Consider the following 20,264-nt stretch of genomic DNA (forward strand, 5'->3'; position numbering starts at 1 on the left):
TATTTTGATGTGGAAAACAACACTAGTTCTATTTGTCCTTTCATCCTATGGCGAAGACTTCAAGCACACTGTAATTTATTCATGCCTTACCTTAGTCCTTCATGCCTCTACACTCTTATTATATGTATTTTAAATTAATTTTATTTTATTTAAATTAATTTTATTTTTTTTTATTACATGGTAATACATGCACAACAGAAAAAAATTAAGAGGTTAAGAAATGAAAAATAAGGTTTTGTGCCCTTCCCCACTCTTCTATTTCTACTCCCACTCTTAGCAGTTGAAGAATCCCTCCAGAAAAATCTCATGTCTATCTAAGCACGTCCATATGGATTTAGCATCACATTATGGGCTCTGTCAACTAAAATTGCTCTGTGCTGTGGTCTTCTGGTCTAGAGATTATGCAGGCTGCATTTTCACAAGAGCACAGGAAGTCTGCCCCACTCTGTCCAGCCCCCAGCCAGGTTGTTCCCAACATCCCACAGAGAGTTCCCCCTACATCCCCCTCCAGGGTCCCTTAGCCACGCTTGTCCCCAAAGTCCACCTGCCAATCCTCCCACGTCCCACTCCAGGTCCCACCCAATCCCCTCCCCCATCTCCCCACAGACCCCACCGCCCCTGTTCCCCAGACATCCCTTCCTGGTCGCCCTACATCCCACTCCAGGGTCCCCCTAACCCTCCCAACCCCTCATGCCTCCATATCCCCTGCTGGTCCCCCCACACACCCCGTCTCCGTCCCTTCACATTCCACTGCAGGATCCTCCTAACACTCCCCTGTCCCCTCAGACCCCACTCCCTGCCCCCCCAAATCTCACTCCAGGGTCCCCCCCAAGCTCCTCTCCCATCTCCCCACACGCCTCTTCTGGTCCCCTCTCTCCACTCCCGCCGTCTCCTCCGCAGGTGCTCACTGACCCCCGGCTGCCCCCTCCTCAGCTGCTCACTGATCTCCGGCCGCCCCCACCTCCGCAAGTGCGCACTGACCCCGAGACTGCCCCCTCCCCAGATGTGCACTGACCCTCGACTGCCCGGTCCCCAGGTGCACACCGGTCCCCAACTGCCCCCTCGGCAGGTGCGCACTGATCCCTGGACCACCCCGTCCCCAGGTGAGCACTGGCCCCGGCTGCCCCGCCTCAGGTGCGCACTGACACCCAGACTGCCCCTCTCCAGGTGCGCACTGACTACTGGACTGTCCCGTCCCCAGGTGCACACCGGCCCCGACTGCCACCTCCCCAGGTGATCACTGACCCCCGGACTGCACCCTCTGTAGATGCGCACTGACCCCCGGCCACCCCCTCCGCAGGAGGGCACTGACGCCCGGACCGCCCCTTCCGCAAATGCGCACTGACCCCCGGCCGCCCCCATCTCCGCAGGTGCGCCCTGACCCCGACCGTCCCCTCCTCAGGTGCTCACTGACCCCAACCGCCCCTCCCCGGTGCGCACTGACCCCTGGCCGCCCCTCCCAAGGTGTGCACGGACCCCGGCTGCCCCCGCCGCAGGTGCGCACTGACTCCGCGACTGCTGCCTCTCCAGGTGTGCACTGACCCCTGGACTGCCCCGTCCCCAGGTGCACACCGGCCTCCGACTGCCACCTCCCCAGGTGAGCACTGACCCCGGGACCGCACCCTCCTGCGGTGCGCACTGACCCCCCCGGCCACCCCCTCCGCAGGGGGGCACTGACGCCCGGACCGCCCCTTCCGCAAATGCGCACTGACCCCCAGCCCGTCCCCTCCGCAGGTGTACACTGATCCCCGGCCGTCCCCACCTCCGCAGGTGCGCACTGACCATGGCCGCCCCCTCAGCAGGTGCGCACTGACCCCTGGCGGCCGCGAGAGGGAACTGCCAGATTTTGTCTCTTGCTCCTGGGCTTCGTCTTTTTTAAACACTTTTCCCAATTATGTTTTTCAGATTTGCCAAGTTATTTCTAATTAAACCTAAACCAACTCTTCAGCCGCGCCGTCTCAGGGACCCCAAGCCCCGCTCTGGTGGACGCCTGGAGCCGCCACCTCCCGAGAGTCCACATCCCATCTTGACTCAAGCCTGCACTGGGTGGGTATCACAGCGCATTACTGAATAATTGGTTTGGGAGACTCAAAAAAAATGTTATCTTTTGGGGGTGGATTGGCTGGAAAATGCTTTAGAATATGAATTTTTAATGAGTATGTAAGTACCAGCCTCCCTCATCTCAGACAGGAAGAAGCTGAGGTCTGGAGGTCTTCTTCCAAAGGAGCACAGTCCAGGGAGCCACAGAAGGCTGCCTTGAGGAGTGGAACTGCTTCAGGGATAAATGCAAAGTGTCCCCTGTCGGGACAAAAACCTCTCAGAGGAGGTTAAGGCCCATGGACCATTCTTGAGCTGCTAGAACAAATTTCCTAAGATGGTTGAATTGCGGGAAACAGAGACCAAAGGAATTGAGTTGAACACAGAGAATGAAATAAAGGAACTTCCCTGCCCAGCGCAGGAAAAACTGAATACCAGAGAGTGAAGTTGTCCCCATGTACAGAATCATTTATGGAATCATACAAAATATCTGCAAAATATCTTCTCAGAACTGGCCTTGACAGCCTTACATGTGTGATGGAAGAAGACCTTCCTCTGATAGCACGGGAAGTGGCCTTCTTTTTCATCCTGGCACTGCACATCCCAGCTTTCCCACACATGCCCAGCGTGATTGTGTCAACCAAGGGAGGTCGACTCAGCCTGTCCATTGGACCTCCTCTGCAGCACTCCAACCCCAACAAGCCACTAACAACCACTGCTCTGTTTACAGCTCTGTAGTTTTGCCGTTTCCAGGATGTCATATAAGTGACATCAAACAGTATGTGATCTCTTCAGATTGGCTGCTTTCATTAAGAAATATGCATTTAAGACTCATCATATCTTTGCATGGTCTATTCCCCATGTGCTTAGGGAATTAGCAAAAAAATGTAGACACTTTGTAGCCTATTTTAAGTGGTTATCATATTTGTGTGCATAGAAACAAGTTTTACGTATTAAATTATGAGCTGAGCAAGGAAGATTTAGCTTAATAATTTGGAAATGGGAAATGATGGCTTCTACCCATTTTTGCAGCTGTCATGATTGTCCATTATTATATCTCTGGCCAAAAGCATTTTTATGTCATTATCTGTTTTTAATTTATTAATAATTTCTTAAACTAGACCATATCAATTATTTTATTTCAATAAAGCTTTCTTCCACTGCTATAACTGTATATTTAATATGAACATACTTTATGATATGTTCATATTAAACATTGTCAGCTAGGGCTGGGTGTGGTGGCTCACGCCTGTAATCCCAGCACTTTGGAAGGCCAAGGCGGGAGGATCACCTGAGGTCAGGAGTTTGAAAGCAGCCTGGCCAACATGGTGAAACCCCATCTCTACTAAAAAAAAAAATACAAAAAAAAAAAAAAGCTGGGCGTGGTGGCACGCACCTGTAGTCCCACCTACTCAGGAGGCTGAGGCACAAGAATTGCTTGAGCCCGGGAGGCGGAGGTTTCTATGAGCCGGGATTGTGCCACTGCACTCCAGCCTGGGTGACACAGCAAGACTCTGTCTCAAAAAAATATAAATAAATAAATAAATAAATAAACATTGTCAGCTAATTCTGGTGTACAATTAAAAGGTAAGAAAACATTTTCCTTCTGATATTCTTAGTTGCATTTCAGGGGTAGCATGATTTCCCAGGAACATTAAAAATTCCTTTTGGATTTTATTACACAAATAAGGCACAGATCCCTTTTTATCATTAGCTCCGTGACTAGCTATGTTGACTTTATGATAACTCTAAATTGGGAAAGGAAGCCTCGGAAAGAAGAGCTATTCAGAGTCGTCTTGGACTCGGCTCTTGATCAGCAGATGTGGTGAAATACCGGAGGGATGTGGGAATCATTTGTCTGGTGTGTATGTGCTGAAATGGGTAAGTGTGAGTACAGTCAGGAGAGCTGGGGCCTGACGTTTGGGAAGTAGGGTCAGCGCAGTGGAGTTTACCATGTGGGAGGGCATGAGGGCTCATCATGCGAACTGGATGAAAGGAGAAGGGTTGTGATAAGGAGAGGGTCTCTGATAATTTATCTGACAGGTGATAAAGCTGGGTCTGATATCTATTCCTCAAAATAACCCCTTTTAGAAATTTGAGATTCAGAGACAGACCTTCGTTACAATTCTAGCTCTGTCATTTTCTAGCCATGTAATTTTGTCATATTAATAAAGCTTTCTGAACCTGGTTCATATAAATGGGACACTGATCTGTAAATAGCAAGGTTATTGTGAGTATTAAAAAATCAGATGTATGCAAATCACAGTCACCAGATCTCAATTACTAGTACTAGAATTTTTCTTCTTTTTCTGGCACTTCAGACTTAAAGGGTGGTAATCCTAACCCTTCATGATACACATGATACATGGTTATTTGCCCATGCTGTAGTTATTAATGTTGTCTTATATGGTGCTTAAATTTGACAAATGCTTTTTATATCCATAAATTAGAAAATTAAGGGATATTACTGCTAATGATAATTACTAAAGCAAAACTCTAGATTTCACAAAGATATCTGGAGTCAGCTGAATTTCCTCCACATCTGACTCCCTTGCCCTATAATTCATGTGCTGACCTGCCCTTTGGGAGACGTGGGACACAACAGTAGCATTATTACATGTGCTCGTGTTTCTTGCACAGTGGATTTTGGTGCTAGATTTGCATGTTGAAAGTCTCTTGCTCCACCTACCATTAAATAGATTCCAAAGTAACCTGGCCGCATGTCTCACTGTGTTGCCCAGTCTTGTATCGAACTCCTGGGCTCAGAGCTTGAGCTATCACACCGTGCCAGTTTTTTTTTTTTTTTTTAAATATAAAATAAAGTTCTCCCTTTTCTTCCCACAGACCTCATAGTTTTTTAACAGTAGAAAAATGGTTTCAAAATTATATAGCCATTTATAAAATAAATGGAAATGAAATGAGGCTGGCTCACTTCTAGTTTAGTGGAAGACTCAAAACTGGAGACAGGAGCCAATTAGATTCAGAGGCAGATTTCAGAGGCTGGGCAGGGTGGCTCATGCCTATAATCCCAGCACTTTGGGATGCCAAGGTAGGTGAATTACTTGAGCTCAGGGGTTCAAGACCAGCCTGGTTAATATAGTGAGACCCCTTTACCAAAAAAAAAAGAAAGAAAGAAAAGAAACACACACACACAGAGGCAGGTTACACAGGAAAGCTCTCCTTAAGCAGGGAACACAGAAAATAAGCTTAATTAGTACTACATTCCTGGGGACATATCCTGATTACATAGGTATCAAACTTATCTGGGCTTCTTGTGTGGGATGCTCCCCTTTTAAAACTTTGATTGGATTTATGAGACATTTAAAAAGTTAAACCTCTCATAAAATGATGGAGAAAAAAAATAAGGGCCTTGTGAGAGTTTATTTGAACATTTAAATGCAGCTCTTTAAAAAAACCTTAAGGTAAATGACAGTAACTTTAGTTAAGGGTTTGCACTTGGGAGAAGTTATTTCATTTAGTGAAAATGACCACAATCTTTTTCCTTATCTTCACACACAATTAAAACAAATACAGCTGCTGCAACACTATACAATTCTTATGTACTAGAGCCAAAACAAAATCTAAATGCATTTGTATTTACAAAACTTTGGTCAAGCTGTCCATAAGAAAAATCACCCTATTTTTTCCTCTAAGTTTCTAAAATGTCATTTACTGTATCCCAGCATCTATAGTTATTTAAAAAATGTTAGAAAACTTTTTGTGCATCATCATAATTTTTATTCCCTGGCTGTTTGGTTTAGTGGCAAAAAACCAAAACCATCAAAAAATATGTTTCTCTTGAAGTCACCAAGTTGGTCTCAGGGAAGACAGCGCTGCATCCACTGGCCCCCAGCAGCAGGGACATGTGGAAGATCACAGCAGCCAAGTCTATGCAGTCAAGGTGAAAGGAGTGCTTGCATGGCAGACATCAAACAAATTCCAGTAAACAAACTACAGACTCTGGCATCTCCTCTTCTGATTTATCTCTTCCAGGGCCATAAACTTCTTTAGGCAGACACTGTAGAAGGCTTAGTCTTTGAGCTATTCTAACTTGTTCTTCTTCAGTCAGCAGTTTTGCTAATAGAGACTGGCCAGGTGCTGGGTGATAGACTGGACCTGGAGCTTGTTTCAGATGTGGCAGTGGGGGCCTAAGATCCTGCCCTGTCAGTGTCATCTGAGGTGGTGCGTCTCAGTCAGTTTCCCGTCTTCCCAGGTTCGGGTGGGTGATCAATGCACTCTCTGACAGAGTTCTTCACGTAGCCTTAACTCACTCCTTTCACCTAAGGTTCAGACAAAAATAAAAAGTAAATTATTTAAACTTTAATTACATGTGACCCTCTCCTTGAAGATCATAGATATAGATATAGGTTTACCTAGTTATATATGTATCTATTTGTCTAAATAACTCCTAACAACCCTGCTGTTGGGGTTCTTTATCAGTGTAACAAGTGAGCTGAATGTGGGCTCAGAAGGCTTTAGTAACATGACAAAATTTCACAGCTCCAAACTGGGTCCAGTACATCTTTTCTTTTGTTTGTTTTTTTATAGGGGGTCTCCCTCTGTTGCTCAGGCTGGAGTGCAGTGGTGCAATATCTTGCTGCAGCCTCCAACTCTTGAGTTCAGACAACACTCCCATCTCAGTCTCCCCAGCAGCTGGGACTATAGACATGTGCCACATGTCTGGTAAGATTTTAATTCTCGTCTAACTGTAACACTACTCACACACTCACATATCTAAATATGGTCACCTTGAGAAGTACATCCTATACCTAGGTTTTACCGTTGATTTCAAATTTTAAAAAATCAGAGGCTACACCCCATGATCATAACCTTCTCTCCTTTGGGCATGTTCACAGAATCATTTCCAATGCCCACATTTTTCTACTGCAGGGACCCTAGAGTTAGTAGAACCTAGTTTCTTTCCATTGGCTTTCGAAGTTCATCATTTTCACTGCTTAGCTTAATCACCATGATGCTCTTCAATATTGACCAGCAGCATCAAAAATTATCTGTCCATTTGACCTCTTACTACCTCGTACTATCTGATCTTACTCTGGATCTAAACACCAATCTTAGTGGCTTCATATTTTTTCCTATTCGGCAGCCAGTTCTGACAGAGAACATGACTAGGAGATTGATCCTGGCCTAATATGGACACACAATACCCAGTAACTCTCAAATGTATCTGGCAATCCCACTGCATCTTGCTATCTAAATTATTCTTGTAGCTCCATAAATACTGCAGATCTACTCCATGGCTTTTGCATCATGCACATACTTATCTTTATCATACTTTACACAGATGGAATTTCCTTCTCCTACAAAGATGAATTAAATTTTCTCACCAATTACCTTAGCTCTCTGCCATGAAGTCTACAGTTATACTTTAATCCATACCCATCCATTACTACTTCTTGCCCATAAAACTGAAGTATTTTCTTCCCTTGTCATGTTTAATGGATTCAAACTCAAACTTTATCTCCTGCCCTTGGGAGCTTCATGTTACCACTTATACGATAAATCTCCTTTACCAGCTCCCTCTCCTACTCTTCCCAATCTATCATCATGAAACTTTTGAAATAAAAACCTCATTTAAACCTATTTTCTCTCTAGTATCTGCTTTCCTTTGCTTTCCCTCACAGTTGAACTGAAAATTGAAAGTGAAAATGGTAGTATTTCCTCATCCCCTCTCACCGTTTGACTTACTAAGACCACCAATGGTCTGTTCATTAATATGTCTTGCTAGCACCACCAATAATTGTTCCATAAAATACCTAATGGGTGATCCTTAGTCTTTTACTTGGAACAAAAAAGAACTGAACTATTATCTCCTTTTCATACTACTGTTTTAAAATTACTCTGTAGTCTCTATTCCCCTGAGTTCTCTGCAAATCATACTATGAAAATGACCCAGAATTCCATCCTAGACTCTCTTCTCTCTTCTTTTTGCACACTATCTTGGAACTCTTAATTCAATTGCTTCCATTTCTTCCGTTGCTATCTCCAAACTGACAGTGACAGATTCTTGTCTGGATTCTACTTCTGAGATCATTTCCACTTGCATAGTTGCAGACAATGAAATGTCTGCGGACATTACCTCCCCTACAAAACCATATAAAAATACACCCCCTAGTCGCCAATATTTGTTAATGACAACACCAGGCATCCATGAACCAATCTTTTACAGGGCTCCTAAGAAGTGGACAATCACAATTAAGCATGACTTTATCTGTTCCCTGTTTACTATCACCCTTCATCCACATGTGCATCCACCCCAATCCACACACATTTTTTTCTTCATTCTTCCTTCCCACAGTCTAAACATATATGTCACTCCTCAGAGAACTATTCTCTGGATCTCAGCCTATTGTACTTATTTGTGTACTGCATACTTCCACTAATCTAATTACAGAAAATCAACTTTTTTTTTTTTTTTTCGAGACAGGGTCTCTCTCTGTCCCCCCAGGCTGGAGTGCAGTGGTATGACCACAGGTCTGTGTAACCTCCAATTCCTGGGCTCAGGGTGGTCCTCCTGCCTCAGCCTTCTGAGCAGCTAGGACTATAGGCATGAGCCACCACCATGCCCAGGTAACTTTAAATTTTTTTGTAGAGATGGGACCTCAGTATGTTTGCCATGCTGGTATCCAACTTCTGGCCTCAAGTGATCCTCCCGACTCAGCCTTCTAAAGTGGTGGGATTACAGGCATTAACCAACAAGCCCAGCCCAGAAAAATCAACTCCTGTGTGCCAAGATTAGATAAGTTTTCCTCTGACCGTTACATATGAACCAGAATTTGAGAAAAATTACATGTCCACAGTAACCTAAACTCCCCTCAGAGAGCTTGCCACCAAATACCTGTAGTCCAATTAAATAATAATAATTTTCACATTAAAATTTATTGACCAAAATAAATGGGGTGTGTCTGCCCTGGCGAAAATTTCTCCAGTACTCACTAGAAACCAAACAGAGGAATATCCAATGGAGCCAGGTCTTTATGGAGGTCGCCGTCACCACACTCCGGTGCTCAGAGCTTCTTCCACTCTCCCAGGAAAGCACCATTTGAGTGGTGAACCCTCTTTTTATGCAGTTGATAGCCTCATCAATTATATGTGCTAATCAGTCCTATCATCTCATCAACCATATAATCCAAAGGACCCAGCTGAATAACTTGGGTCCTGTTAAGCCAAATCTAATCAAGCCTAGCCTCTTTAGCAAAACATTTCTCCTCAGGCAAATTGCGTATATCCAGTTAAGGAAGGTTGATTATGTCCCCGGATTTTGCATCCAGGTTATTCATGTGTGGTGACAGTGACCTCCATAAAGACCTGGCACCATTAAATTTTCCTCTGTTTGGTTTCTGGATTTAGGGCCACAGGAAATCTTGGGATTACAACTTTGTTTGCTGCACATAAACCTTGAACAAATCTCCAACTTGTCCATTAGATTTTTGACTGGTAGGATTGGAATGTTGTAGGGACTAGGCAAGAGATTATAAATCCTCATTTAATTAATTCCTCTATAATTGTTGAAAGTCCCTGAACTGCCTCCAATTTTAGTGGATATTGGGAAAATTTAGGCAATGGTTTACAATAGTCTATTTGATATTTTATAGGTTTAATACTTTTAATTTTTCTTATGTCATTTGAGGAGAACACCCACAAGATTTGAGTACTTTAGAAAGGTGAGGGTTTGTGTACATCTGAGTGTCAATGTTATCAATTCCTGCCTGTAGAGAACAGAGAACTTTGTGTTCTGGCGAATCTGGAAACTCCAAGATGATTTCTCCCTTGAAAGAGAATGTTATGTGTTCTCTCAACTGAGAAAGTAAATCTCATTCCATCAAATTTCCTGGGGCAATATCACATAGGAGGAAAGCATGTTTTTCTAAAACGGTCCAAGCATGATTTGGACAGGTTGAGACATGAGGATTCCCTGGATATGATTTGAAACACCCACCACAGAAATATTTTTTTACTCAGAGGGATATTTTGATTTATTAGAGTTGTTATTAAAGTGAATACAGTGACTCCAGTAACCACAAATAGTGTACAAGAATCTTCATCATCTTAATATTAGTTAATAGCTAAGATTTGGAAGCAACCTGTGTCCATCAACAAATGAATGAATAAAGAAAATGTGTTATGTATACACAGTGGAGTACTATTCAGCCATAAAAAACAAAGAGATCCAGTCACTTGCAACAATATGGATGGAACTGAAGATCATTATATTAAGTGAATTCAGCCAGGCACAGAAAGACAAACATCACATGTTCTCACGTATTTGTGGGATCTAAAAATGAAAACAATTGGGCTGGATGCAGTGGTGCACACCTGTAATCCCAGCATTTTGGGAGGCTAAGAGGGGGCGGATCACGAGGTCAGGAGTTCGAGACTAGCCTGGCCAACATGGTGAAACCCCATCTCTACTAAAAATAAAAAAATTAGCTGGGCATGGTGATGGGCACCTGTAATCCCAGTCACTCGGGAGGCTGAGGACGGAGAATTATTTGAACCCAGGAGGCAGATGCTGCAGTGAGGCAAGTTCATGCCATGGTACTCCAGCCTAGGCAACAGGGTGAGACTCTGTCTCAAAAAAACAAAACACAAAAAACAAACAAATGGAAAAGAAAATAATTCAACGCATGGACATATAGAGTAGAAGGATGGTTACCAGAGGTTGGGAAGGGTAGTGGGTGGGGGAGCTGGCAGTGGGGAGGTGGGAATGGTTAATGGGTACAAAAAATAGAATAAATAAAACCTACTATTTGATAGCACAGTAGGGTGACTATAGTCAATAATAACTTAATTGTACATTTAAAAATAACTAGAAGAGGCCGGGCGCGGTGGCTCAAGCCTGTAATCCCAGCACTTTGGGAGGCCGAGCATGGCGGAAAAAAATTTTCACAGGTCAGGAGAGTCGAGACCATCCCTGGCTAACACAGTGGAAACCCCGTCTCTACTAAAAATACAAAAAACTAGCCAGGCGAGGTGGCGGCGCCTGTTTCCAGCTAACTTGGGAGGCTGAGGCAGAGAATGGCCGTGAACCCGGGAGGCGGAGCTTGCAGTGAGCTGAGATCTTGGCAGTGCACTCCAGCTTGGGTGACCGAGGAGACTCCGTCTCAAAAAAAAAAAAAAAAAAAAAAAAAAAAAAATAACTAGAAGAGTGTAACTGGATTGTTTGTAACTCAAAGGATAAATGGTTGAGGGGATGCATTACCCCATTCTCTATGATGTGCTTATTTTACATTGCATATCTGTATCATAACATCTCATGTGCCCCATAAATATATATACCTACTATGTACCTACATTTTTTTTTAACTTCAAAAAAAGGTATTACAGGAAGTACCTCACCAGATAATTACTCAGGTCCTCCACCTCTGCAGAGTGGATTGTTGTCAAACCCTCAAGGACTTTCTCTGATGGGAAAACAGTGTGGCCCAAAGGGAGCCAGCCTATTAGAGGACTACTTCAAGAGTGGATGACATGTCTTCCAGAGACCTCATTGTTTGCAATGAATGCAGCCATCTCGAGATACAGACCTCACCCAGGGTTCCTTTGTTTAGGACAGCTCAGTTTTGAGTTATAATATATACAAGGAGGTCTGTTCCTATAGCTGTTGTACTTGTAAAGATATTAGTTTATTAGCCTGTTCATTCTTTCTTTTAGCATTTTTTATTGCTCTAAATGTCTTTCAAAGAGCTTACTCGTAGTGACCAGTTGGGTCATATCAATGACTTTCTATCCAATCTTATATTTTTTAATCTGGTCACCAAGCTCTGTTAAGAGTTTATTCATTTAAAAGACTGTAAAGCACTTCAGTTGTTCCATTATGTATTTTAAGCCTAGAATGATTTTATACATAAGAGTTTAGTCCAGGTCTGTAATAAGGAACTGGTTTATCCTTTTTGTTTGTTTTCATGACTGGATAATGAACCAGGCAATTTTTTGTGGGAAGACAATGGGAATAGCACTTAAGAGGTATTTTTTTCCCTGATATCTCTTGTGCCACTCCTGTAGGAGTAGCTTTTGAAGGAACAGTAATACTGTTATAAATTTTGTTTTTTAATCTTTTTGAGACAGATTCTCACTATGTCACCCAGACGAGTGCAGTGGCACAATCATGGCTTCCTGGTCTCAAGCCATCCTCACATCTCAGCCTCCTGAGTACCTGGGACTACAGGCGCATGCCACCACATTCAGCTAACTTCGTTATCTGTTGTAGAGCCATGGTCGCACTATGTTGCCCAGGCTGGCCTTGAACTCCTGGGCTCAAGAGGTTGTCCCACCTCAACCTCCCAAAGTCCTTGGATTTCAGGTATGAGCCACTGTGCTGATCCTAACCATGGTTAAAATCTGACAAAAGTTCCCAATTGACAAGAAAATTTGGTTATATTTATTACATGTAGCATTTTATAACAACCAGAATCATGTCCTACAGCTTCGCATCAGGTCCCTGAGATCTTTATAAGTGGTATATAAAATTAGAATACTTACATTTATAACATATTTATATGAATATTACTTTAGAAGATATTTAACAAAACAAAAGTATGACTGATAACAGATTTTCATGAATTTATATAATTTTTGGAACATTTATGTCAAAATAGCATGCCTATAAGTGTAACTTAAAGATCTTCCATCACTTAGCACTTGACAATGTCTCCCATATATTTTATCAAATAAGTCTAACCATTTAATCTCTATAAGGTAAGAAGCAATATTTTTGAGGGTTTCCAGGTGTCAACCTTCAAAATCCCCAAGTTAGTTTTAGGCCAAAAAGAATTAATGTAGGTTTTTAATCTTGAAGAAACCTGCCAAAGATGTCAGAAGACTCGAAACACTCAAACAGAATCAGGGGTCATCGTTAAATAATAGCAATACAGAAAGTTACTTGGATGTAAAAACATTAACCCTTTTATAGCTCTGTTTTCCTAAGTAATCTAAAACCTTATTAAGACAAGACAGGAGTTGCCTTGAAAACATGTACAATCTTTATTTTGTCTTTTAGGCTAGTTATGAGAAAGGTAAAGAAAATTTCCTGTAGTGCGATTGCTTTTGTTTATAAGAAGCCCATTTAGATTATCTGGAAGTTAAACCTAGTGAAAAGGTTACTTGAATTTCATCAGACAGGTGGAGAGTGTCCGGGGCTGTGAGTGTACTCTGTATTATAGAGAAACGTAACCGAAAAACTGGTACCTTGGACAGGGAAATCCATGGCTCCTAGTAACCACATGAAAAGTTATCTGGACTTATGGAATAATTTTGATATATCAAGAAAAACGGGCCAGCTTTGGTGGCTCACGCCTGTAATCCCAGCACTTTGGGACGCTGAGGTGGGATGGTCTCTTTACCCAGGAATTTGACATCAGGCTAGAACATAGTGAGACCCCATCTCTATGAAACTAAAAATAAAAACTTAGCCAAGCATGGTTGGTGTTGTGGGACGAACCAGGTGAGAGGTAATTGAATAATGGAGGCAAGTCTTTCCCGTGCTGTTCTCGTGATAGCGAATAAGTCTCAGGAGATCTGATATTATAAGAAGGAGCTTCTCTGCACAAGCTCTGTCTTTGCCTGATGCCATCCACCTAAGATGTGACTTGCTTCTCCTTGCCTTCTGCCATGATTGTGAGGCCTCCCCAGCAATGTGAGACTGTAAGTCCATTAAACCTTTGTTTTTTATTTCAAATTGCCCATCCTCGGGTATGTCTTTATCAGCAGCATTAAAATTAGACTAATATTATAAATTGGTACCAGTAGAGTTGGGTGCTGCTGAAAACTAGCCAAAATGTGGAAGCGACTTTGGAACTGGGTAACAGGCAGAGGTTCTAACACTTGGGAGGGCTTAGATGAAGACAAGAAAATATGAGAAAGTTCAGATCTTCTTAGAGACTTGTTGAATGGCTTTAACCAAAATGCGGATAATGATATGGACAATGAAATCCAGGCTGAGGTGGTCTCAGATGCAGATGCGGAACTTGTTAGGAACTGGAGCAAAGGTGACCCTTGTTATGTTTTAGCAAAGAGACCACCAGTATTTTGCCCCTGCCCTAGAGATATGTGGAACTTTGAACTTGAGAGAGATGATTTAGGGTATCTGGCAGAAGAAATTTCTAAGCAGTAAAATGTTCAAGATGTGACTTGGGTGGTGTTAAAGGCATTGAGTTTTATAAGGGAAGCAGAGCATAAAAGTTCAGAATATTTGCAGCCTAACAATGTGATAGAAAAGAAAATCCCATTTTCGGAGGAGAAATTCAAGCCAGCTGCAGAAATTTGTGTAAGTAATGAGGAGCCAAATGTTAATCCCCAAGACAATGGGGAAAATATCTCCAGGCCTTGTCAAAGATTTTCACAGCATCCCTGCCTATCACAGGCCTGGAGGCCTAGGAGCAAAAGTGGTTTCACGGGCGAGGCACGGGGTCCCTGTGCTATGTGCAGCCTAGGGACTTTGTGCCCTGCATCCCAGCCACTCCAGCCATGGCTGAAGGGGGTCAATGTAGAGTTTGGGCTGTGGCTTCAAAGAGTGCAAGCCCCAAGTCTTGGCAACTTCCACATAGTGTTGAGCCCACGAGTACATGGAAGTCAGGAATTGGGGTTTGGGAACCTCTACCTAGATTTCAAACAATGCATGGAAATGCCTGGGTGCCCAGGCAGAAGTTTGCTGCAGGGGTGAGGCCCTCATGGAAAACCTCTGCTAGGGCAGTGTGGCAGGGAAATGTAGGGTTGGAGCTCCCACACAGAGTCCCTACTGGAGCACCACCTAGTGGAGCTGTGAGAAGATGCCCACCATCCTCCAGACCCCAGAATGGTAGATCCACCAACAGTTTGCACTGTGCATCTGGAAAAGCTGCAGACACTCAATGCCAGTCCATGAAAGCAGCTGGGAGGGCAGCTATATCCTGAAAAGCCACAGTGGCAGAGCTGCCCAAGACCATGGGAGCCCATCTCTTTCATCAGCATGACCTGGATATGAGACATGGAGTCAAAGGAGATCATTTTGGAGCTTAGGATTTGATTGTCTCGCTGGATTTTGGACTTGCATGGGTCCTGTAGCCCCTTTGTTTTGGCCAGTGTTTTGGGCCATATATTGTTACCAACCTGTGAATTGCCTGATTATATTTATTTTTATTTTTTTGTTTTCTCTCAGATTTTTGATATAATTAAATTTTATTCTAAATTTTCTAAAGAATGTTTTCATGTTTTCCAATTTTATACTTAGCACTTGCATACCATGTTTATTCATGGATATCACAAAAGGCAAGGATTTAACTACATTTATTTCTGTTCATGATTAGTGATATGCAGGGCCATCTCTATCCCCAAAATTTAGGCTCAGCACAGGAGATCAGGTGGGTTCTTGGCTTTAAGCAGGAAAGAATTTAAGAATGAGCCACCACAGTAGAGTGAAAGCAAATTTATTAAAAAGTAAAGGAATACAACTGCGGCTGCTCCATAGGCAAAGCAGGGCTACCTTACAGGCTGCTAGATGGGTATTTTATAGCTATTTCTTGATTATATGCTAAATAAGGGGTGGATTATTCATGAGTCTTCTAGGAAAGGGGCAGGGAATGCCTGGAATCAGGTGTCTCCCCCACAGACCATTTAGAATAAATTCCAGACATTGCCATGGCACTTGTAAACTGATGACACTGCTGGGGGTGTTTTCTAGCATGCTAATGCATTATAATTCGCATATAATGAGCAGTGAAGGTTGCTGTTCTAACCATCTTTCTTGTAGTTGATTTAGGCTGGTTTCTTTACTGTATCCTCTTATCGAGGTAGGAGGTGGGGCTGGGACACTGGACCAGGTTGAGGAGCAGCTAAAAAGGGACTGGAGCAGAAGCAGCTTTCCAATCAGACATGCCCACCAATGTGCCATGTCAATTTACCATTACCAAGGCAACACCCAGGGGTTACCACACCTTTCCATGGGAATGCCCTAATGACCCGAAAGTCACTATCCTTTCCCTAGAGTTTTCTGCATAAACAGCCCCTTAATCTGCATGTAATTAAAAGTAGATATAAAGTTGACTGCAAAACTGCCCCGAGCTGCTACTGTCTGCCTATGGAGTAGCCCTGCTCTGCAGGAGCAGTCACAGAGCTGTAACCCTGCTGGAGCTGTAACATTGCTCTTCAATAAAGTTGTTTTCTTTGACCTCTAGTTTGCCCTTGAATTATTTCCTGGGCAGAGCCAAGCACCCTCTGGGCTAAGCCCCACTGTGGGGCTCACCTTGCATCAGCTTGGCACCCAACATGGCATGAAGAAAAGACAGTGTCATGGGAGATGGCAATTGGTAATTGAGGAGTGGCAATCTGCCATCAGCAGCCAGCAGCAGTCTGTGAATCGGTGATTGGCCAGCAGCAGTCTGCGATGCAGCAGTTGACAATAGGCTAGGCAGTCAGTGATCAGCGGGATGCTGGTCAGCAGGACAGTGATCAGCGGGATGGCAGTTGGTGGGATGAGGAGTGGAAAGGCGTCAAAGCCTAGCTGTAACATCTGAGCTGTAACACGAACCAAAGGCTCTTTCCAGAACCATCATTTTCCCTGGCAGGCAGTGGAGCCATTCAGATGGGCAAGCAGCCATAGTGACACTGCCTCATGTGGGGCCTACCACTCCCACCAGCAGCCTGGTGGGTCACTGACACAGTGCAGGCCCCTCCCACTGCAGCAGCTGAGCCCACTGGCAGGGCAGCCATAGTGTCACCACCTTATGTGACACCCACCTCTCTGACTGGCAGACCAGTGGGTTACTGGACCCCCTGTGAAGGCCCCGCCCACTGTGGCAGTTAAGTCCACCCCAGCTGAGGTATCCTGGGGAGAGCTTCACCTGGGTCCCATGGGGAAAATCAGTCAGCACCACATCTGTCCTGCTGGACAGGTGAGTGTCCCTTCTGCCCCCACCCCATAGTATCAGGAGAACTAGGAAATAAAAGCCTTTGGCTAGACCACGTCCTTGTCACCCCTTCCCTGAGTGCTTTCTCTTCAGACTCCATTGTATTGTTCCATTAGTTATTTTATTTTCAGTCCTAAAATGTGTGCAGTCTTATGTTTGGTTTTAACTTTCTGTTAATTGTTTGGGGGCAATTAAGGCAGGGCACTTGGTTGTGAGAGGTCCCCACTGTTTTCACTCTGGGGTGCTAGAGTCAGGTTGTTCGGTGACCCCAATTTGGTCTTGGATTGACTGTTGGCCACTCTCTGGGTGCCCTGGGGTTTTCAGCATTTGGTTCAGCATTCACCTTTTTGGTTGAAACGTGGCCCTTCTGAGTTTTCAGCATTGGTATTTTGGCCGCCCTCCGGATGCTCTGGGGTATTTGTGTTGACATTCCCTCTAGGATTCTGAGGGATATATGAGTTATAGCCCTCTCCTTAGGGGAGTATTGGTCTTGCCCTTTTCTGCCCTCTAAGTTAGAAGCATTTTAATAGCAAGTTGCTAACCTCTTCCTGTGTGCTGTCTTCCAACTAGCTTGCTCAAGCCACTCTTGGTCAAAGGAATTGGGAGTTCTCAGGCCCCTGGCATAATGGAGAACCACCTACAATGGTAGAAAATTGGCCACGTGAGTAGTTTTTTCAGTGTCTCTGCTACTGGATAGGTTCTCCAGCAGGTCAGGGCCTCTGAGGTCTCCCCTTGGGCAGCACTGTTTACCTCTTCCGTTTCTCCCTTCCACAGTCCCTCCCTTCCATTTGTTTAGCCCACCTCTCTACCAACCACTGCTCTCTGTGGCATTTAGGTTCAAAATCCAACTGCCCATTTGAAGCTCATAATCCACTTAAGGATTGAAGCTCATAATCCCTAAGGAACTTGACTCAAACCCTTAGAAACCCTAGCCACCATCACAGGTCAGGCATGAAAGGGAATTCAAGTCCTTAGATTCTGGCAAATGTAATTCTCTATAAGAGACTAGCATTGAATTATTTACTAGCTGAACAAGGAGTCTGTGAAGTTATTAGTAAAACCTGCTGCACATATATTAACAAATCTGGACAAGTTGAGATTAACATTTAAAAGATCTATGAGCAAGTTACCTGGTTACATAATCAGGGCACTGACTCCCAACTATATCTGGTCAACTATCAAAAGCACCTTCCGAGTCTCACCTGGTTTTTACGTCTCCTAGGACCTTTGATAGCTATCGCGTTACTATTGTCACTTCCTTGTTTAACCTCTTGGTAAAGTTTGCGTCTTCTGGATTACAAAACTTCCAGGTAAAGACAATGCTGGCAGAAGAATTCCAACCCATCCTGTCTACTGACCCAGATAATGAAAAAGTGTCCTGCCTCTGGGTCCCTTAGTTGAGTTACCCAGGGATTTTTACTCCTCCAGTGCTAGGCAGGGCCTATGCCCATAAGCTCAGCAGGAAAGTTACAGAATACAGACCTCTGCCCTTCTACAGCACCCTTAAGATTAAGGAGGAATACCTAATCTCTGAGGAAAGGATGAGGTAGGAGGTGGAACTTCACTCCAGAGGCAGGGCTCAGACACTGGACCAGATCGAGGATTAGCTAAAACAAAGCCAGAGCAAAAGCAACTTTCCAGACATACCCACCAGTGTGCCATATCTATTTACCACGGCCATGGCAACACCTGGGGGTTACCTCCCTTTCCATGGCAATGACCTGATGACTCAAAACTTACTACCCCTGACCTAAAAAGTTCTGCATGAATCACTAATCTGATATCAAAGGAAATCTGGCTGTGCATGTGTGTGCTCTTACTATGGGTATCTGATACCTTGGCATCAACACAGAAACCCAGGACTGGGAGCAGGGACACATGTGGCACAGGGAGAAAATATACTGACTTCTGTCACAGCCCAAAAGAGCAGGGCCTTATGGTGGCATGTGGTAAATGAGGTAGGTGACACCAATGGATTTAATGTGATTTTAAGCTGTGAACTGTGGAGAACATTTTCCTATAGAAATAGTCATTATTGTGAAAATTCTGATTTAAATATTTCACCCATAAAAATAGTTGAACCATTACTTGGCTTAAAATATTTGAGTCAAACATTTTTGTTCCCATCATGACTTTGTGGCTTTCATTGGACCAACCCACCATTAACAGTAACAAAACTGAAATGAAATACATGAAACAGCTGCTTTAAGACATGAGGGTAGCCTGTTCAGACAGGATTTTCTGAGGTCGAATTCATGAGAAAGGGGAGAGTCAATGATGTATCACGCTGGTTTTTCTCAAGCACTTGAAAATTAGCATCAAGGGAACATAAAGCCCCAGAAGAAAGATAGCCTATCTAGGCTGAGGAAAAATAAGCTGAAATTTTGTTTTGTGCAAAATAGTGGGGCTTCTGCTTCTGGGTAGGATGCAGTGAATAAAGATGAAACAAATATAGAAAAAAAAAAAAAACCGGACTCATTTAAATTGTAAGCTTTAAAGGCCAGAGAGGAAGACATAAGCTAAGATTCCAAAAGTAAAAGAGTCCTTGTTAGGAGAAGTGAGAATATTAAACATTTACACACAGAACAGAAAGGTTCTTAAAGAAAAAAAAGCCCATGGCAACAAAAATCTCTATGTTACAACACTTGTACCTGATTCTGGGAGATATTCATGCAAATTTAACCACAATTATCCAGCACTGCCAATTTTTATTTAAATAGATTCATTTGTAATTAGTTTTTGCAGTGTTAAATTTTGTAATATATTGCCTACAGTTATCAATACTATATTATATACTTAAAAATTTGCTACAGGTTGATGTTATGTAAGTGGTTTTATCATAAAGAAAACAATGACAAATGAGGGAAGCAACCTTTGGAGAGGATGAATGTGGCAAAGATGGTGGTGACGGCTTCATGGGCTTATCCTTATCTCTAAACTTATTAAGTTGTATACATTAAATAACAGCTTTTGTCAATTCACTTTGATAAAGTGGTTTAAAAACAAAAAGGCAAATGTATGCACCATAAGACTGTACTTTTAAAGTGAGTCTTTCATAATCCATGTTTGATTTAATCATTACCATGTACATATATACCACTAATATAGTTAGGACATGTAATTTTATGTTCTACATATATTAGTTCCATTGAATGTCACTGTCTTTTTGTTTTGAGCCAGAGTCTCACTTTTTTGCCCAGGCTGGAGTGCAGTAGCATGATCTTGGCTCACTGCAACCTCTGCCTCCTGGGTTCAAGTGATTCTCCTGCCTCAGCCTCCTGAATAGCTAAGACTACAGGCATACACCACCATGCCCAACTAATTTTG

The sequence above is a fragment of the Rhinopithecus bieti genome, unplaced genomic scaffold (assembly GCF_001698545.2).
Source record: "Rhinopithecus bieti isolate Rb0 unplaced genomic scaffold, ASM169854v2 scaffold_16559, whole genome shotgun sequence".
In the NCBI taxonomy this organism is placed as follows: Eukaryota; Metazoa; Chordata; class Mammalia; order Primates; family Cercopithecidae; genus Rhinopithecus; species Rhinopithecus bieti.